Source organism: Ambystoma mexicanum, chromosome 2p (genome assembly GCF_040938575.1).
Source record: "Ambystoma mexicanum isolate Mex_15411 chromosome 2p, UKY_AmexF1_1, whole genome shotgun sequence".
In the NCBI taxonomy this organism is placed as follows: Eukaryota; Metazoa; Chordata; class Amphibia; order Caudata; family Ambystomatidae; genus Ambystoma; species Ambystoma mexicanum.
Window position 1 is genome coordinate 1,119,672,005 of NC_090923.1, and position 17,310 is coordinate 1,119,689,314.

At 45.4% G+C, this 17,310-nt stretch overlaps 1 protein-coding gene across 2 annotated transcripts in view; it reads left to right on the top strand.

Annotated features, from left to right (window-relative positions):
* Nucleotides 1-17,310, top strand: part of RPS6KA4 (ribosomal protein S6 kinase A4) — a 407,770-nt gene that overhangs the window by 58,865 nt on the left and 331,595 nt on the right. The gene's annotated exons all lie outside the window — the stretch shown is intronic.

Below are 17,310 nucleotides of genomic sequence, written 5' to 3' on the forward strand. Positions count from 1 at the left end.
ATGTGAAGAGCAAAAAATTAACGGATCTACTGTAGTCTCAGGTTTACAAGCGCAAACGGGCAGAAGAAAAATGGTAAATACGTTTTTTAGCAGTTTCAGTTGGGGCCATCTTATATCTCTGGAGCACACACCCCATCATACAGTCAATATATTATAAGGTAGCGGGCAGAAATAATTCAGTGCAACACAAAGGGCTTCCGTTTGGGGAGGCAGCTGCGTAGTGTATTGATTTATAAATGAACATATGTCCCCCTGAAGTAAATTCCTTTCGGTGCTTCCATGGTTTTGTCGTTGAGGTAGCATAATATGAGCCTCACTTTGAACTTCATTGATCTCCAAGCCTGTTCATTACGGCACACTGATGAACTGCAAGCAGAGGAAAACACATTCGTGATGTTTGAGTGCCTTTTGGAGAGGTCTGTCGTTGAACACCAAATTTATTTATTTATTGTACACTTGTTAGGCGCTTTTACAGTAAATAAATTCTGTTTCAAAGCGCCCACAGGGCAGCAACATGGGAAGGATACACATTAAGTTGCACAAAACTTAAATACAATGAAGGGGGAAAAAAGGACAAACCTAATCTGCCCTGTGAGTATTCTGAACGTGCAAGTGCAGTAAGGAAGAGGGGATTAGGGGTAGGTGCTGGGGTGTCCGTGCTCGTGGGTGAGCCACAGATGTGCATGGTAAGATAAGTGCTACACGGCCTGGAGCCGTGTAGGGTGGATAAGTGCAAGCCTCCAGGGCAGAGGCCACAGGGTTCTGAGGCAAGTGCTGAGGTAGCCAGAAGCTGGGGCGATTGGGTGTGGGAGGTCAAGGGCCAGAGGATGCAGAAGCGGGAAAGTGGACAGTCTTGAGGAGCTTCTGGAATTCTAAGAACATCCTGCTCAGGACGCAGAGGAAGCAGGAGGCTGTTCCATAGGACGGAGCCAGATGAGGAGTGCGATCGCTCTCCTGCCCTCTGTTTGGCAAACCACTTTACACACAAAGAGTTGGTGCCAGAGAAACAGAGGTCTAGAGGGAGAATATTTAGTAAGTCCCTCACAAGCCCTCGGCTCATCTACCTCAAACCTTCTGCGAGTGAGCCGGTTCACCAAGCAGAGATTTGGAGGGAGATCCTTATCTTCAGCAGGTGCCTCCCTCCGGATTAGCCTCCCTGCCACCCTCCGTCTTGAGCCTGGTCTTTTTAAGTTCTGGAAACTCTCAAGACCTTACTCTTCTCTTCCTTCTCTCTCTCCGTCTACCCTGCTAACCTAGTCTCTGCTCTTTCCCCTTCTCCCCCTCTTTCCTTACAGCCTGCTGACTAGCCACCTGGTGCACCTCAGAGTCTCGCAGGTTCCTGGCACCCCCGCCAGTCCTCTTTCGCACTTGCCTCAGGACCCTTCCCCCTCCCCCACACTCACTGCACATGAGAAATAACCCAATGGAGTTGCTCTCTCTTCACTTATCCCAGTCGCCACCGACCGGGTGCACTTGGACCTCCACTTCCCTGTGACAGTCTTGCACTTGCACCATCTGTACGTACCGTGCCTGAAGATAGTCTGTCTGTTCTCCCTTGTCGCCACCCTTAAATTCCACTGGTAAAACTGCAGAATCGCTGTCAGACCTATTTGCTGATCTCAAACTGTTAAATGTTTCTATGCACTTTTTCTGCCTGTGCAGACTATTATCATCTCAGAATTTCAAGGGCTCTGAGCGACTGTTGTCCCTCACACCCCCATGTTCCCACCCTCCTTGAGTGCTTTGAAACACTTGCCTATGTATAAACGCTTTATAAAACAATACCATACCAAGAGAGCGTGGCTGATAGTGTGCTCCCTGGCCCCAGACAGCCTTGTGGCTGATGCAGAGGGATTTGAATGTAATCTGTGCAGCAACCAGGAGACGGTGAAGACTTTAGGGCAGGAGAGATGAGGCCCCTGGGCTTAAGGCCAAGGATAAGTCGTGCTGCCCTATTCTGGTCGCAAAGTGCAAGCAGGTAGATTCAGGAGGAGGCTATTGCAATAGTCCAGCCTAGAGAGAGCCAGGGCTTTGGTACCATTGAGCTTTGATAAGGAAGAGTTGAAGTGGGACTTCTTGGCAATGTCCTGAGTGTGAGGGAGGAAGGAGAGAGCGGTGTCAAATATGACTCCAAGCTTTCTGCTTCGGAAGGAGCAGGGGGAGAGCCCATGGAGGATGGCCAGAGTAAAGGGAATAAGGAGGGAGCAGGGGTCCCAATGGGAAGGATCTCCACATTGCTGGCATTGAGACAGAAATCGTTGGAGGTGCACCGGGACTGGGTGACAGATAGGCATTCAGGGATGATGGAAGGTGCAAGAGGTTCAGAAGGAAGTTTTAAAAAGAGTTGCGTCATCTACATAAGGCTGGAAGTGGGGGAGAAGGAGGACATGAGGATTGCCAGCCGAGCAAGGTAGATGTTAACAAGCCAAAGGTAGAGGATAGAACCCTGGGGGACATTACAGGAGAAGGAAGTAGGAGAGAAGGTGCCCAGGATGACTTGGGAAGAGTGGTCAGATAGGAAGGATGTCAGCCAGTCCAGTGCTCGTTCCGAGATACCAAGGGGATCATGGAGCCTTTGTATGAGGTTGGGATCGTTGACCCTGTCAAAGGAAGAGGAGGGCTTGAGAAGGATGAGCAGAGCTGGGGAGTTGGAGTGCAGAGATGCAAGCAGTTCTTCACAGGTTTTCAGAAGAGCAGTTTCCGTGCCTCTGGATGCTCGGAATCCAGGTTGATGGTTGTGGAGACCACCAACAAGTTCAGTGTGCAAGTTGAGTTGTGGCAAGGCAAGCTTCTCCAGCAGTTTCCCCAGGAAGGGGGTGATCGAAATAGGGCGGTAATTGGCTGGACCGGTAGGGTCTGCTGAATGTTTTTTGAGGAGGGGGCGTAAAAGGGAGTGCTTGAGGCAGGAGGGGAAAGATCCAGTGGCAAAAGAATGGTTGTAGAAATCAGAGAGTGCAGGGGCAAGAGAGCCAATATTGTCCAGGGTGGTAGCCCCTGGAGGGCGGTACATGCTAGCAATGGTCATGGTGGAGGAGGGAGAGATGACCAACTTGCATACCAGGCTCTCAAAGGAACAGTAGAGCTGGGTGGGTAAGATGGAAGAAGGAACGCACTTGGGGAAGATTAAGGCAACCCCGCTGCCAGCACAGTGAGGTTGAGGCTTGGAGATGATCTTGAAGCTGTCAGATGGGAGGGAGTCGAAAGCAATTACTGAGCTGGCATTGAACCGTGTCTCCGTAAGGGTGAGAATGTCTAGGTTGGGGTCAGTGTTTTGAAGAAGGCAGATGTCAGCAGAGTGTTTGTTGGCTGTACGGACGTTAAGAGTTGCCAGGTGGAAGAGGTCTGTGCCTTTGAAGGTTTTCTGAAGTGGAGTACAGGGGTGTGGTACTCCAGTCAGAGGGGGAGGGGTAGAGAGAGTGGTAGGGGGAGAAGCAGGAGAAGGAAGGAAAGTAATGAGGGACGGCAGAATCCAGTTGAGGAGGTGGTTGTGTTGAAGACCCAGAACCAGGATAGTGCCTGTGTGGTAGACATTGACGAAGCAACGTGATGATGAGAAGCCGGCCAAGAGGACTTCTACTTGGTGCCACCGTTAATGGTAGAGGATGTGTAAGGGGAGAGAGTGGAGATGAGTACATAGATCTGGTGAGGGGACAGAGAAAAGGATATTGAAGACCTCTCTCGAAGAAGAGCTGACATCGGTGTCTGCAATGGAAAGACTAGGGTGTGTACTCGGGATGCCTTTTTTTTTTTTTTTGGTGCCTTTTCCTTCCAGACTTCGTGAGAGAGGAAGGATAGGTGATGGTGTAACAGTTAAAGAAAATAGGAGAGCTGGTGAGCGCCATCACAGTGGCAGAGGATAGATGAAAGAAAGAATATAAAGGGGGTGGGCTCCACTGCACATTCCTGGCCCGTACTCCTAGGTGGCCTAGTAGTTAAGGGGGGGGCACCAATGCAGAGCAGTAAGTGGAGGTGCAAGATACAGTTTTAAAATGGATCACATATACTGTGCACAAAAAGGATGCAAGATTTGTAAAGCACACCCACCTAGATACGACTTTAACATTGATCACAGTGAATGCAGGGAGCAGTGTAGTGAAAGATTAAACTACAGCTAAAAATTAAATTTCATTGGAGGAACACAGAATGCAATGAGAAATTAGGATGTAGAAGGTAGAAGGTAGAGGGGGGATAGGTACAGTTATGGGTCAGGATGATAGGATGAGGAGATAGGAAAGTTCAGCCATCGCTCAAGTGTGGAGTAGAAAGGAGCGTGAGGGTGTCTATCAGTCTTAGCTTCATGTAGAAGCAGGATATTAACAGAAGGCTGCATCGTGGCTTGTAGCGGGGCAAGGAGGTGGGGGGGGGGGCGAAAAGCTTTCCGGTGCGAACAGGCACAGACAGGGCCTTGTAAGGTGGGCCATCGGAGGCGGGCCGGCATTTGGGCCTTTTGCTAAGCGAGGGGCTCAATCAGGAACGTCCATCCTCAGCAAGGCAGGCACTCCGGTGCCTAGAGGTGAGGGGCAGCCATGATGAAGGTGCTGCATTGCAAGTGCTATCTGTCGTGTAGATCTCTAGTCCAGCGCAGAAGCAGCACAAACTCCTACCCTCCCCTTAATGGTTTTGGTATCTGGAACCAAAAGTGCACAGACCTCCGCAACCACCACGGGGAAAGAGGATTGGGGTCCACAGATTGGATGGCTAGAGGGTTGAAGGAACACCGGAAAGAGGGTTAGGAAGAGGTTATGGGCAGGTAAGGGGAAATCGGGGAAGCATGCTCCTTGGCTCTTGCTGCGTTGTCCTTGGAGCTTCTTAACACACCTTTGCTTTCAGACTGATCCCCTTGAGATTGGGGCTTAAAACCTTCTATTCAGTTACACTATCACTGAATGACACTGTATTCACTAGTTACACTTAGCATCACCTGGAAGTCGCTCCACTCAGTTAGCATGCACTGAGTTGCTTCCAGACAGGTTTGAATTCCTCAGGCCCACTGACACTGATTCAGGAGCAAGAGCATTTAACAAAGTAGGCACCTTACCAAGGTGTCATACAGGTGCGGTGAGTAGGAGGGGGCTGGATTACCAGCTAATCACACCACATAATCATATGCCTACACAAGATCCCAGCAGGATGACACTCAGAATAACAAGTACATACAGAAGAAGGGGGCTGGCTCTCCAGCTACTGTGCACACACTTTTGCCCTTTAACAGACCCCCTTTTGTGATTCTCACACCATGAATTGCACTTGCGTGCTAAATAAACAAGCAACACTTAGTTTTGGTTGTTGCTTTGAAGTCCGGTGCCCAAATCCGGTTTCACCAGTGTCCGGGGAAAGGAAGGCATACAGCGCCTGTCAGGAGAAAACCCAGTTAGTACGCGTTCAAAGCGTAACGTGCTCTGAAGGGTTAACAAACTGGGATTACTCTATCCTGCATGCAGTGCATCACCGCTGCCATGCGTTATTAGTCTCCACACAAGGTTAATGTCAATGCGCTTCTGCGCGAGAGTTAACGTTCCAGAGCGCTTTCACAACAATGCCCCCGTGGTATCTCACAGCCCAGCTGCGAGTATACTGTTAGTATAAACCCGCTTCCCTTGCATCGGATCAGCTTTCACACAAGAATCATTCACTTATCTTTTAGATCGTGGGGCCTGAGAAGGTGGGCTTAGGCGAGGAGCGGCCCCGCGTAGGTTTTCTGCCCAACCGGAGCCTTGGGGAAGTGCGTCCGCCCGGAGGAACATATGAGCGCGAACAAACGTCCCGTGTTCGCGCATGCGCAGACACTGGGGCGTTGGCAGGGGCGTTCCTAAGCAGGTTTACAGGCCCCGTGTGCCTGATCCTCTCGATCTGGGAGCGTTGAGACTGCTGGAGACGCTCAGGATGCTGGGCAATGTAGTTTCTGGCCTCCAGCTGTTTGAATGCAGGTTCTCTTCCAGCAGATGCCAACTTCCCCCCACCTGATGATCCTGCAGGAGGGACAGAGGTGGCATCTGCTGGATAAATATGCCCCCATAACGGTACTGGCCACAGTTTGTCCCCTTTTGGGTCTAGTATGCTGGGGCTTTACGACACTATCTAAGCATAAGCTGCTAAAAGAACGCAGCAACATCGTTGTAGATGGAAATGTACTTTTCTTATTGCCTCCCGAATTAGAGCGTACTATGCTCTCTGCTGTAATATAAATGCTTGTGACCCAATTAAGCCCAGGGGGCTTACCTTTTTAATTATTTTTTTATTGTGCATATTAGCCAAACACAATTTCGACTTTTTACACAGTATATCAAAAAGGAGGCTAAAACATTTCCTTGTTACACAATGATACCATTACATAATCAATTAATTTTAAAACTTTAAGTAGTTTCACTACTTCCATTGACAAAAAGACTTCATTACCAGCAATTATTCTTTCCCAGAAATCATTTGGGTCGGGCCATCTCCCTCTGTCCAAGAACCTCTGCAATCTCCCCTGAATCAGTTCCCTTGTTCTTGAACAGGATAGAATCAAGTGTTTCATAGTCTGTTTGACATTTCCATCGCATTCTTGGCAGACGTCCGATTGATATACACGCTTGTCACGTATGTGCAGTATTTCCAGCGTCGGTAAAATATTTAATTTAAGTCGAAGAAAGTTCATCCTAGCCTTAGGGTCTGGAAACTGTCTCAGGTAGGTAGGAGGGGTAGCTCTGGTTCTATCATATAGGGAGAAGTTAGTAGACAATTTAGCTACCCTTACCCCCTCAATGGTCCTAGACCAGTCCCATCTCTTAATAAATTCCTTTGATCTCAAAGGGTTGGAACTCAGGCTATCAACATCCGAGTCTGCTGCAGTGATGATATCAAGACATTTTATTTTCAGCATTTCCAAAAAGGTATTATCCCCCTTCATCATTTGGCAGTGAACATCCCCATAGAGAGTGTCACGTTGGGGGGGATCCTTGATCAGTCTAAACAATGAAACCCATCTTAGTTCCATGGAGAATAAAAGAGACAGGAAACCCAACTCATATCGAACCAAGGTCATTGGAACAGAGTTTGGGAGGCTAAAAACTCTTTTTTCCATATCTTTGCCTCAACACGTTCCCAGTTAATAAGGAAACCTTGAATATTGCACTCAAGACCAAAAAGCAGTTTTGGTATGACCTCACCCACATAGTTCTTTATCAAGGGGATAAGTATACATTTGCAGTATTTTTGATTTATCCTTATCATACGAGAACCCTATGCTTATCAGGTCTGAGTGGAGCATGGGGTGACCTTCGAACCAAGATAAGTGAGTTACCTCACCAACGGTACAACTGTACCATTGATTTTCCAAGAAAAACTTTTCGTTTTTGTCAGAGGGCGCTTAAAGATCATCACCTTGGATTTATCTGGGTTTATTTTCAGATCGTTAGCTAATGCATAATCTCCCAGTGCCTTCATTAGCCTTTGTAGGCCTATTTGTGTATAATCCAAGACCATGATGTCGTCCGCATAGACTAAAAAAGAAAGCCTGGTCTCACCAATCTTAGGACTGGCCAATAGAAGAGTCAGGGAGGAATTTAATATATCTGAGATATAAAGATTGAATCGGAAGGGGGCCACCAAGCAACCCTGATGAACCCCTCTCTGAATTCCAATCAGCTGTGATAGCTCACCCACAGTCGACAGTCTGACTCTTAGTGTAGAATTCTGATGTAATTCAATAAGAATTGCCAACAGCGGTTCAGGAATCCCCCAATTTTTCAGCTTCCACCAAAGGCGCTCCCTATTTACAGTATCAAATGCCTGGGATAAATCCACCCAAGCCCCAAAAAGTGCCCCCCACCCCCTTTGCTCTACTCCCCACATTTAGACAGGTTAGAATCAGATTGAGTGAGGTGGAGAGGGCCCTACGAAATCCAGTCTGAAATTTAGATATCATTTTACTTGCTGAAGCCCATTCTTCAAGATCTCCAAGGACACGACCTGCAAATAATTTGCTGTCTGCATCCAAAAGGGATATCGGGCGGTAGTTGCTCGCAGCTAGGCGGTCACCATGCTTGAAAATTGGTATTATTATAAAACTTTTCCAAGAATTAGGTATATTGGTTGTTGCAATGATGTTATTGAATAGGGCTTTTAGGACCCTGGACCAGGTATCTGGGTTAGATTTCAAGATGGCATTCGATAGACCATTTGGCCCTGCAGCATGGGATACTGGTGCTTTAGTTATTAATAATCTAATCTCCTCCACAGAATAAGACAAGGCCTAATTATCCAGAGGAATATTAATCAGTGGCTTGCACTCTTTTACGCCATAGATCTTAGTAAAGTGCTCCACCCAAGAATGCTCCTGAATAATAGTTTCATGGCCATCTACATTGTTTTTATTAATGACCAAAAGCTGCGGGAGTTTCTGAGAGAGACGGTTTTCGGCATAGTCTCACCCTCTTTCTGTAGCCTTATTGCACAATGCGATCTCATCCAGTTCCTAAATTTGTTGTCCATCTGTCTGACCTCCAAAGAGTACTCAGCCTTATCCTTTTCTGCAAGGTTTAACAGATGAAGAGCCCTTCTTCTCTCTTTTTTTCTTTTCAAGAAAGCCAATGTCAAACCAGTGTGCATGATTAGGATTGCTCTTACTCAAACCTAATTTTGGGGGTGGGGGGCAGTTTCCAAAGAAGACTTACTAAGTTATTTGGTTCAAATTGACGCAGGAGATCCTGGTCATCATGATCCAAAATCATTCTCTAGTCGATCATTCAGTATCTGACCTCCCACCCCTTATTAAATATGACCAACCTGTCCCCAGACGTATTAAGTGAGAGCATTTGTTTCATGTGTGGCACCCTTTGGACCAGGGGACTACAATAATGAGCAGTCAACATGGCATGATCATTCATCATTTCTCCCCCGATTTTAAATTAAATACAAGCATCAAACAAATTGTGAGAGGCAAAAATATAATCAATGGGTGAGTATGACAACCCCCTTCTCCAAGTCGGGGCAATCTCATTATTCTTTTCCAGATTACCATTGAAGGCCTGTTGTTCCCAATCTTTCATAAATTCAGCCCAATCTCTCCCATCCGTTCTCCTCTGCTTTCTTTGGTCCACACACGTATTCTCTTTCAGACAATAAGAAGTTGAGATCTCCCATCAATAGTATGTCATCGCTTGGAAATTGCATAGTAAATAGGGTCAACAGGTCCCAGAGCTTCTGTACAAAGAGTATGACTGGATATCGAACAGGGTTCCAGTACACATTTACCCATAACCACCCTCTATCACCATCCATATCCTTCAGTACTGCTCTTACAGTAATAATCCCTGAGTCATCATTAGCAAGGACATACAAGCTCCCGAAGATCCTATTCCTGCAAAAGATAGTTAAACCCCCCATCGGACATCCCACCGCCCCCTTTGTTGACAGCTGATGGTGAGAAGCAAAACCCTCTACATCAAACGATTTGAGTAGCCATGTTTCTTGAACAAAAATCAGGTCGTGCGAAAGAAAGAGCTGTGACCTTCTGATGTTATTACAGAGTGAGTTAGTGTCCCTCGAGTTCCAAGAAAGGGCTCTAACCCTCAGTGTAGTTAGAGATGCTGATCGGTCCAACCCAATTTAAGTAAGATCTGTGAGACAATCTCAGGGACCATAGCCAAGGTTGGTAACAATGGATTGGGGTCTTTCCGTTTTCTCTCTTCCAATCCATATTTGGGTTGGCCAGGGTATTTCCAGACATATCTTTTGGTTGAACTTCTGATACCACAAGGCCCCTATGGGACCAGTCAACACTAGCCCCCAAAATCGATGACCAGCCAAGCTTGGATTTAAGAGTTAGTCTTGCAGTATTCATATTTGGAGAGCACGGGAATCCAACAACATCAATATCTTCTGATGTGAAGAATTTCAAGCTCGATATTTCCCTTGTTTCTGCCAAAATGGCAGACCGATTCAGTGGGTTTTTCCCCTTTTGCATTGAAGGTAGTCGTGATAGGTAGAGAACCAGCTCGGGACCAGAGTTTTTCACTTGGTTGTTTGTATTAACATTTTTCTGGACTCCGAGGGATAAGATCCTCTCAGTTATTTTTCCTGTTGATTGTTATTAGTAAGGGGACCCCGAGACCAGCCAGTGGGCTGGGTTTTTTTTCAAGCTCAGAAGACGATGACTGCTTCATTTTATTCTTTTAATCTTGCCACTGCATCTCTTTTTTTTTTTTTTTTTTACCCAGCTCCCACTTCCGCCCTTCTTCCACCACCAGCGCCGGCAAATTGCCCACCTCCTTTTTTCCTCAAGAATATTGCTGCAATCCTAAGCAATGGTTTTGGTTTAGGCAGGAAAATCAGAGCAAGTTTTACGGGAGGTTTGATAGAATCCGTCTGAAACCACACCGTTGTCGTGCTTATTTCTTTTTCTTGAACCAATGATTTCAGTTCCACCGAGTCTGTGTTTTCCTTTTCAGTATCTTCATTTATCCTCACCCGCTTGCTTTTCTTTGACATCCTCTGCTCTGCCAAGATTGCCTGTTTTTTTTTTTGTTGAGGTTTCGTAAGAAACACTTTGAGGATTTTGATTTATTCTTTTTCTTTTTAGATGGATGAACCTCAATTTCTGTGTCACCACTGGACTGATGAGTCTATAGATATCACAGACTCCTGCAATTGTTTTTCTGCTTCTTTTTCGTTTTCCCATTGGGTTTTGTACCTTTTTTACTTTATGGTTTTTGTGTACTGGCGAAGGAGCTATTTTTCCAGAGATCGGTCTCTCTCTTAGATTCATCTACTTGTGGTCTTAAGTCTTCTTCTATTTCCACCAGTTGAGTCAAACGGACAAACTCCTCCATAATAGAAGTGGAAAGAGGAGTGTCATCCATCTCCTGTGCCTTCATTTTTAAATGCGCAGTTTCCACATTTATATTCCCAAGCTTCCCTTCTCCATCCAATGCTGATGGAATTTGGCCATCTCATTTTTCAACTCCTCACATTTAGCGAGGATCTGATCTCTGTATAGTAATTTGTTGACTTTGTTCTTTCAGTTGTTAAATCATTTATGGCAGATTTTGGCGCCACCAGAGAGGAGTCATGTATTTCCCGGTCTTTAGTCATTTCCAGAAGATGGCCAGAATAGATTTCAACTTCGTTCTTTGTAGCTTCACAGACCTTATGAGTGATCCCAGAACACAGCTGAGTGCTGCCATAGATTGGGAATTAAGAGGCTCATCCTTAGGTGGAGGAGAAACCCTCTTTTATCCGTCCATAGGTGTTACCTGCTATTCGATCTTGGTAATCTCTAGCAACTCTGGAAACCTCCATCAGAGCGGAGATTGGATTCAGTTCAAATGATGAGTCTAAATTAGGGAGAATATCCAAGTTTATCAGATCTTCCTCCGAGAGATCAATTTTATTTATTTTTTTGCTGGAGAGAGAGGGGCGTCCACATGCCTCGTTAATGTTAAAAGACATTTGTACCGCGCACTATCACCACCGAAGTGGTCCCCTGGTGCTCTGGCGGCTCTGAAAAAGGGGATGAGAGGGGGTGGGTTAGTGGGAATAAGCTGGAAAAGTGCAAGAGAGCAGTGATGTGCTGTTGACAGCCTCAGCCCGGTGGGTCCGTTGGCTGGGCTTGGGGTGTTTTGTGGTCCGTAGTCATCGTGTGCTGTTGTGCAAGTCTGTGTGTGGTTTGTTTTGTTGTTGCATTGTTGTGAAGTTTGTGCGGATTGCTGCGTTTTAGGCTTGTGGTTGTGTTTGGTTATAGTTTGAGAGGTGTATGCAGAGGGATGGAATTGTTAGTTGGTTGGTTAGTTGGCATTGCTGTCTTTGGTGGGATTCCATCTAGGTGCGGCACATGCTGACAGTCACATTTCTGTCTAGATCTGGCGCAGACTAAGCTTGAGAATTCCATCAAAGTGTGGCATATGCTAACAGTCACCTTTCTGTCTAGATCTGGCGCAGACTAAGCTTGAGAAATTCCATCTAAGTGTGGCATATGCTAACAATCACATTTCTGCGTCGTGGTGCTGAAAGGAGGCCTCTGCAAGCTTCCTCACCTCCCGACGAAAGTACAGGTTGATTAATGCTACCCTACGGAACCTGTATATAGAGCATGGGGTAGGTTTGCCCAGGTTAACAAATTCACCATAACGCTTGTATATAGAACAATACAAAATATGGGGTTCTAGGTTACATTTTGGAAAACAAAAGGCTCGAATGCCTTTTTTCCGACAGTAAAAGGACCAAAAAAAGATTGTTTTTTTTTTTCTTTTTTTTATGGGGGGAGGAAGGGGGAGTTCCCCACAGCCCCCCGTTTCCCTTTATAAAAGTTTTGTATGCATGCAAAACTAAAAAAATATATAAATAAATACATTTTAAAAAAATTCAATCCTTTTTTTCGGTCCTTTTGATTTCGATCAAAAGGTCATTCGACCCTTTGCAGTCGAACCTTTGACTGGACACCAAAATATGGTTCTAATGCCAGAAGTATAGTGGTACTCAAAAACAACTTGGTAATATCGTGTGTGATCGTGCCTTGTAAGGATTTTGAGGTACAGTGAAGGATCTGTCGCTGTGCCCATGGTCATGAATGGTTAAGTAATAAATCCCAGGGCTTCTTGTTTCAAGAGACGAGCTCCTGGAAAGTCACCAAGAAAAGGCTGTATATTAGTCCATGAGAGGTGGTGAGCGGCGCATCAAGAGATGTCCACTGTGTCTGTGTTCATAACGCTGTGCGAGTGAGGAGCTTGTCCTTGGAGACTCGGCGGGCTTCACAAAGGATTCCTGCCAAACACAAAAATCAAACCAGGACCACCCCCGGCATGGCAGAAGGACCAAGAAAGGACAAGCACACAAGAAATGGCAAAAAAAGAATACAGCCACTATTTTGGGTCAATTGTGACCCCTTTGTTTCTTATCGCGGCTGTGAACACAGCCTGTGAGTAAAAATAACCCAAAAACTGGTTAAAACCCATCCACTCGGGTATGCTTGTCACTGTAACAGAATTGTTTACAGAAGCAGTGAAAAGGGGGATACTGTGTAACCCCTCAGCACTCCACGTAGGGTGGTGTGTGTTGACTGTACAATGTGAATTGTAGAAGGGATAAAATGTGTCCTCCTACCCATGGGAACATTAGTTCACACAAGGAACATAAGTGAAACAAAAAAGGGAACCCCAGCGGGCTCCCTAGCAACACTGCACAGAAAGTGTGTGCTGCAACAGTAAAATGCAGATGTCCAAAAAGTTATAGGAAAGTATGATTCCAAAAAGGAAAGCATGTAGAGATGTAAACATGACTACCATAGATGGAGATAAAGGGTGAGTGGGGAAAAATGTTCCCACTCACTCAGGAATAAATCCACAAATCCAGAAAAAAAGTGCTGGGAATCTCACAGGTGATGGAGATTTGGCATAAATAAAATGTAACCCAACAATGCAGACCTTTAGTACTGTAGTATGATCAGGCGGGCAACATCATTCAGAATTGGCACCCCCTGAAATTCTGGGACAGAACTCGTATAACCTCTCACACCAGAGCCGTCATGCAGAGAACGGCAATGCCAGTCGTACAAACACCACCCACGCATCATCGTAGAAGGGCCTGGCAGATATATATATTTTTTTTTTGTAACACCTTCCATTGTTATCGGCGCTTTTTCGTATGTGTGAATGCAGTTGCCGCAGTGATGGGGTATTTTTACATCTGAACACATTCACAGAGCTGCTGTGCCGCCTTCCAAAACAATTAAAAACGTTATACATTTTTTTTCAAATTATCCAGTTTCGGTCCAAATTCTACGATCCAAAACACAATCTACATACTGACTAAGTCAACAACACATGGCAATTAAAGACCCACTCAACAAACATCAGTAGACAACACCTCTACAACTTGATTACATACTTAACTCAAGGCCAATGTATCCTAGCACCACAGGCACAGAAGGCTTCCTTTCGGACACACTTGCCTCTTTGCCCTTGACACAGGACACCTAGAAACTGACCCACACACAGAGCTCCGTACTTTTCGTATGCATAATCGACACAGCAGCAATGTTGAATAGCATTTTCCCTTCACTCCCCACTAACCTTACCCCGCCCCTTCTCGGATCCGCTAGAGCTCATGTAGACTGTGATGGCAGCAGAGCGCAGTATACATCCTAATAACATAACATGTTTGCTAGTTTGACAATCGTTCGTGTGCGTTCTTTCATGGAAGTACACATTTTCGTAACGTGCATTAGATCAAGCTTCAAGTATGTTCCAAACAATGATTATAGCCAGATGACCTTATTGCTAGGTCTGGAAAAGACCCGGGGCTAAGCTGATGTCTGAACTGTTGGGACTGGGGGCTAGCTAGTCTTTTGGCTGTAGCTCCTGAGATTCTATCCGGGGCTACAACCAAAAGATCAGGGGCTATAGCCCCCTTAGCCCCCCCTAGCAACGCCCCTGCTTATTACAGGGCTTCTTTTCTCTTTAAGTCCACTGGTAAAACACATTTTTCAGGGGTTGTTCCTTTGCATTCTGATTGTTGTAGTAATCCATTCCAGGTGTGCCAAATACGTTTTTACAATGTTTCATATATTATCGGGTTGCTTGATTCTGTGATTTGTACCAACTAGAACTAGCAGATTATGTGGTCAACGACCTAAATTGCAGAGTGGGTTTAAATCCCAGCCTCATCACTTTCTGCGATTCTGAGAAAATCCTTCAATCTCACTGGGACTTTTCTGGAAGAAAATCTAGTTTCACACAGTGTATGCTATCCGAGAAAAGCTGCACTCATGATTGGATGGAGTATAGCGCTGCTCAAGGTATCATCATAGTGAGCCTTTATACATTTGTCTGCCACAGAGTTGTCAGTTGGCCTTTTCACTGCAGCAGCACCATCACAAAACCATGATACTCTTCTGACTACAATGTGAAATAATTGCTATGTACATGTATAGTGTATGTATACCTCTAAATTAACAAATATTGGGTACGCTTGTGCCTCTGGCCCTATTGGTTAGTTGCTCATAGCTTTCTTTATCTCTCCTGTGCTCCCTAGAAACAACAATTCATAGATGTGATGTGGGGAGTTACTATCTATTCGTGGGGCAGAACAGTTACAGTTTTTAGAAGAAAGCTCCAGCAGGTTGTATCTGTGGTGTTTGAGACGCTCGGATGCACCAAACAAGTTTGCACAGAATCCTAAGCGTACGAATGGAAAGATCGGAAGTACTTTGAACCAGACCTTCTGAAGATGCCCACAAAAGTAGCAAAAATCAGCCCACACTGTCTGGAAGCTGTATGCTCTATATCGGTATGCAGTAAAAAACAAAAGTGTTTAACCAAAGACTGTAGAAGCAAATCCTGAAAGCCTCTTTGCAGATTTCTATCGATACCCCAAGACTGGCTTCATTACTACAGAACTTCGATTTTGATCCCATAATCAAATGAAGTGGCTACTACCCTTAAGAACAGAATGATGCGTGGTAGCCTCTGAGACTAACCGAGGCACCAGGCTAGGTGTCAGTGAGCCTACAACTCCTCAGCCTAGACCCTAGACGGTTAGCTGTTTCTGTAATGGCCCGGTTATGATGAACGCTAGCATGCCAGCCATCAAATGCTTTGCCAATTGCTTCAGGAACCTTACTTCTCAGCTCACTTATATCGAAGCTTTCACTACCAAGCCCCACCACCTCCACATACTTTGGGAGAGGTTCGGGGGGACTCATCTGGCACATGGATGGCGATTTGTTGGATACCTGACTCCCCTTGCTCAACAGATGTATTACAACTCTAGCCTCCACCAACCTTCCTCCTAGCCCAGTCTTTTACGTCGCCTGCAGCAAATCGCATGACCCTCAACCTGCATATTCTTATTGGATACCAACCTTTGAAAGCAGGTGAAGTGGGGCGATGTGAGCCAAACCTATGTCAATGCGATATGTCTCTTAGGTGTGTCCTTTATCCTCATTTATATGCATTCCCTAACCTACACCGTCTATATTACGTAGCTATGTTTGTACAGCACCACTTGCCCGGGGAGTCGCAAGTGGCTCCTGGTTGCTCTTGGTGTAAAGCTAACCAGGCTCCCCTGCGCTATAACCATGAGATAAATCCCTCCCAGCACCTTGCAGTTTTGAACCTTGCAATGGATACCTGCGTGGATGACGAACATTACTCCATCAATGTGAGCAGCCTCCTTGTGGGTTGTATCATTGCACGTTCCATTTTGCGAAACGTGTTGAACATGAACTGCGTGGCAAATAAGAACTTTGAAACTTGGTTCAGGGAGGACTTTACAATTACTCCTTCCCACCTGCAGACTTTAACATCCTTGCACAAAAGTTCCAACAGAAGGCAAGAGGTCTTGCTTGGCTCTTCTCAAGTGAAGATGCCCATTGTACATCCATCAAGTTCACTGTGGTTTGAATACATAGCCTACAAAACCTGCACCCGCCCCAACAAGTGCATCTTTCTTCTTATTTATAACTTTATTTCGGAAAATGAACCAAATTCCATGAAACGCAAATACAATGACATTAAAAGCCATCACATAAATGTATAAGCATAGAAGCAAAACCAATTGAAACTTCCAAAGATGAATACATGAATGCACATAAACTGGCAATGGACTTATTTTGTTCTAAGCGAAAGTGCATGTTGCGTATTCATGAGATTTCGGCATTTTGTTCATAATGTAAAGTGCATGTTCAATATAGTGGTAGATTGCGTTTGCAGAATATTCATCCTGTGGTGCAAAAATAAATCACATGGCCAAATCTACCCAAATGATCCCATGTTTCTGAGGAAAGGAAATTGGGACTTTCTTCTCGATGCTGAATAAAATGGGCAAAATAGTAAACAGTCAGTCTTAATTCAGAAAACTATCGTAAGGCATTTACAGTTAATCCCAAACATTTTACCTCGCCAGCTGTTTGATGGGGCCAGAGGGAGTGTTCGTTTTTAGTTTCATACGGAGTGCTCTTTGCTTTAATTTAGGCAGCCGGTCCAGTTCATTGTTACAGCGCGAATACCCTGGATGAGCGAGGTAAAATTTCACTGTAGGCTTTCCAGACTGCGCCACTTGTCTCTCCCTGTCCCTGGCCAGCAGAAATTGGTTCTGTATCTTACCAGGATTCACTTTAACACACGCCGCCATTAACATATCAGCTTTAACACCTCCCTTTTTAATATAGACCAGCCAGGAACAACTTGAGCAATATAAGAAGATTCCACATCTCGTACAAGCTGTTGTCAATAAAAAAAAGTGATCAAACCCAGTATGAAAGTGAGCTAAGAGGAGTCCGATCTGTTATGTAGTTAATGTTCAATTCCCGATGGAGTGGTATGCTGGAAAACT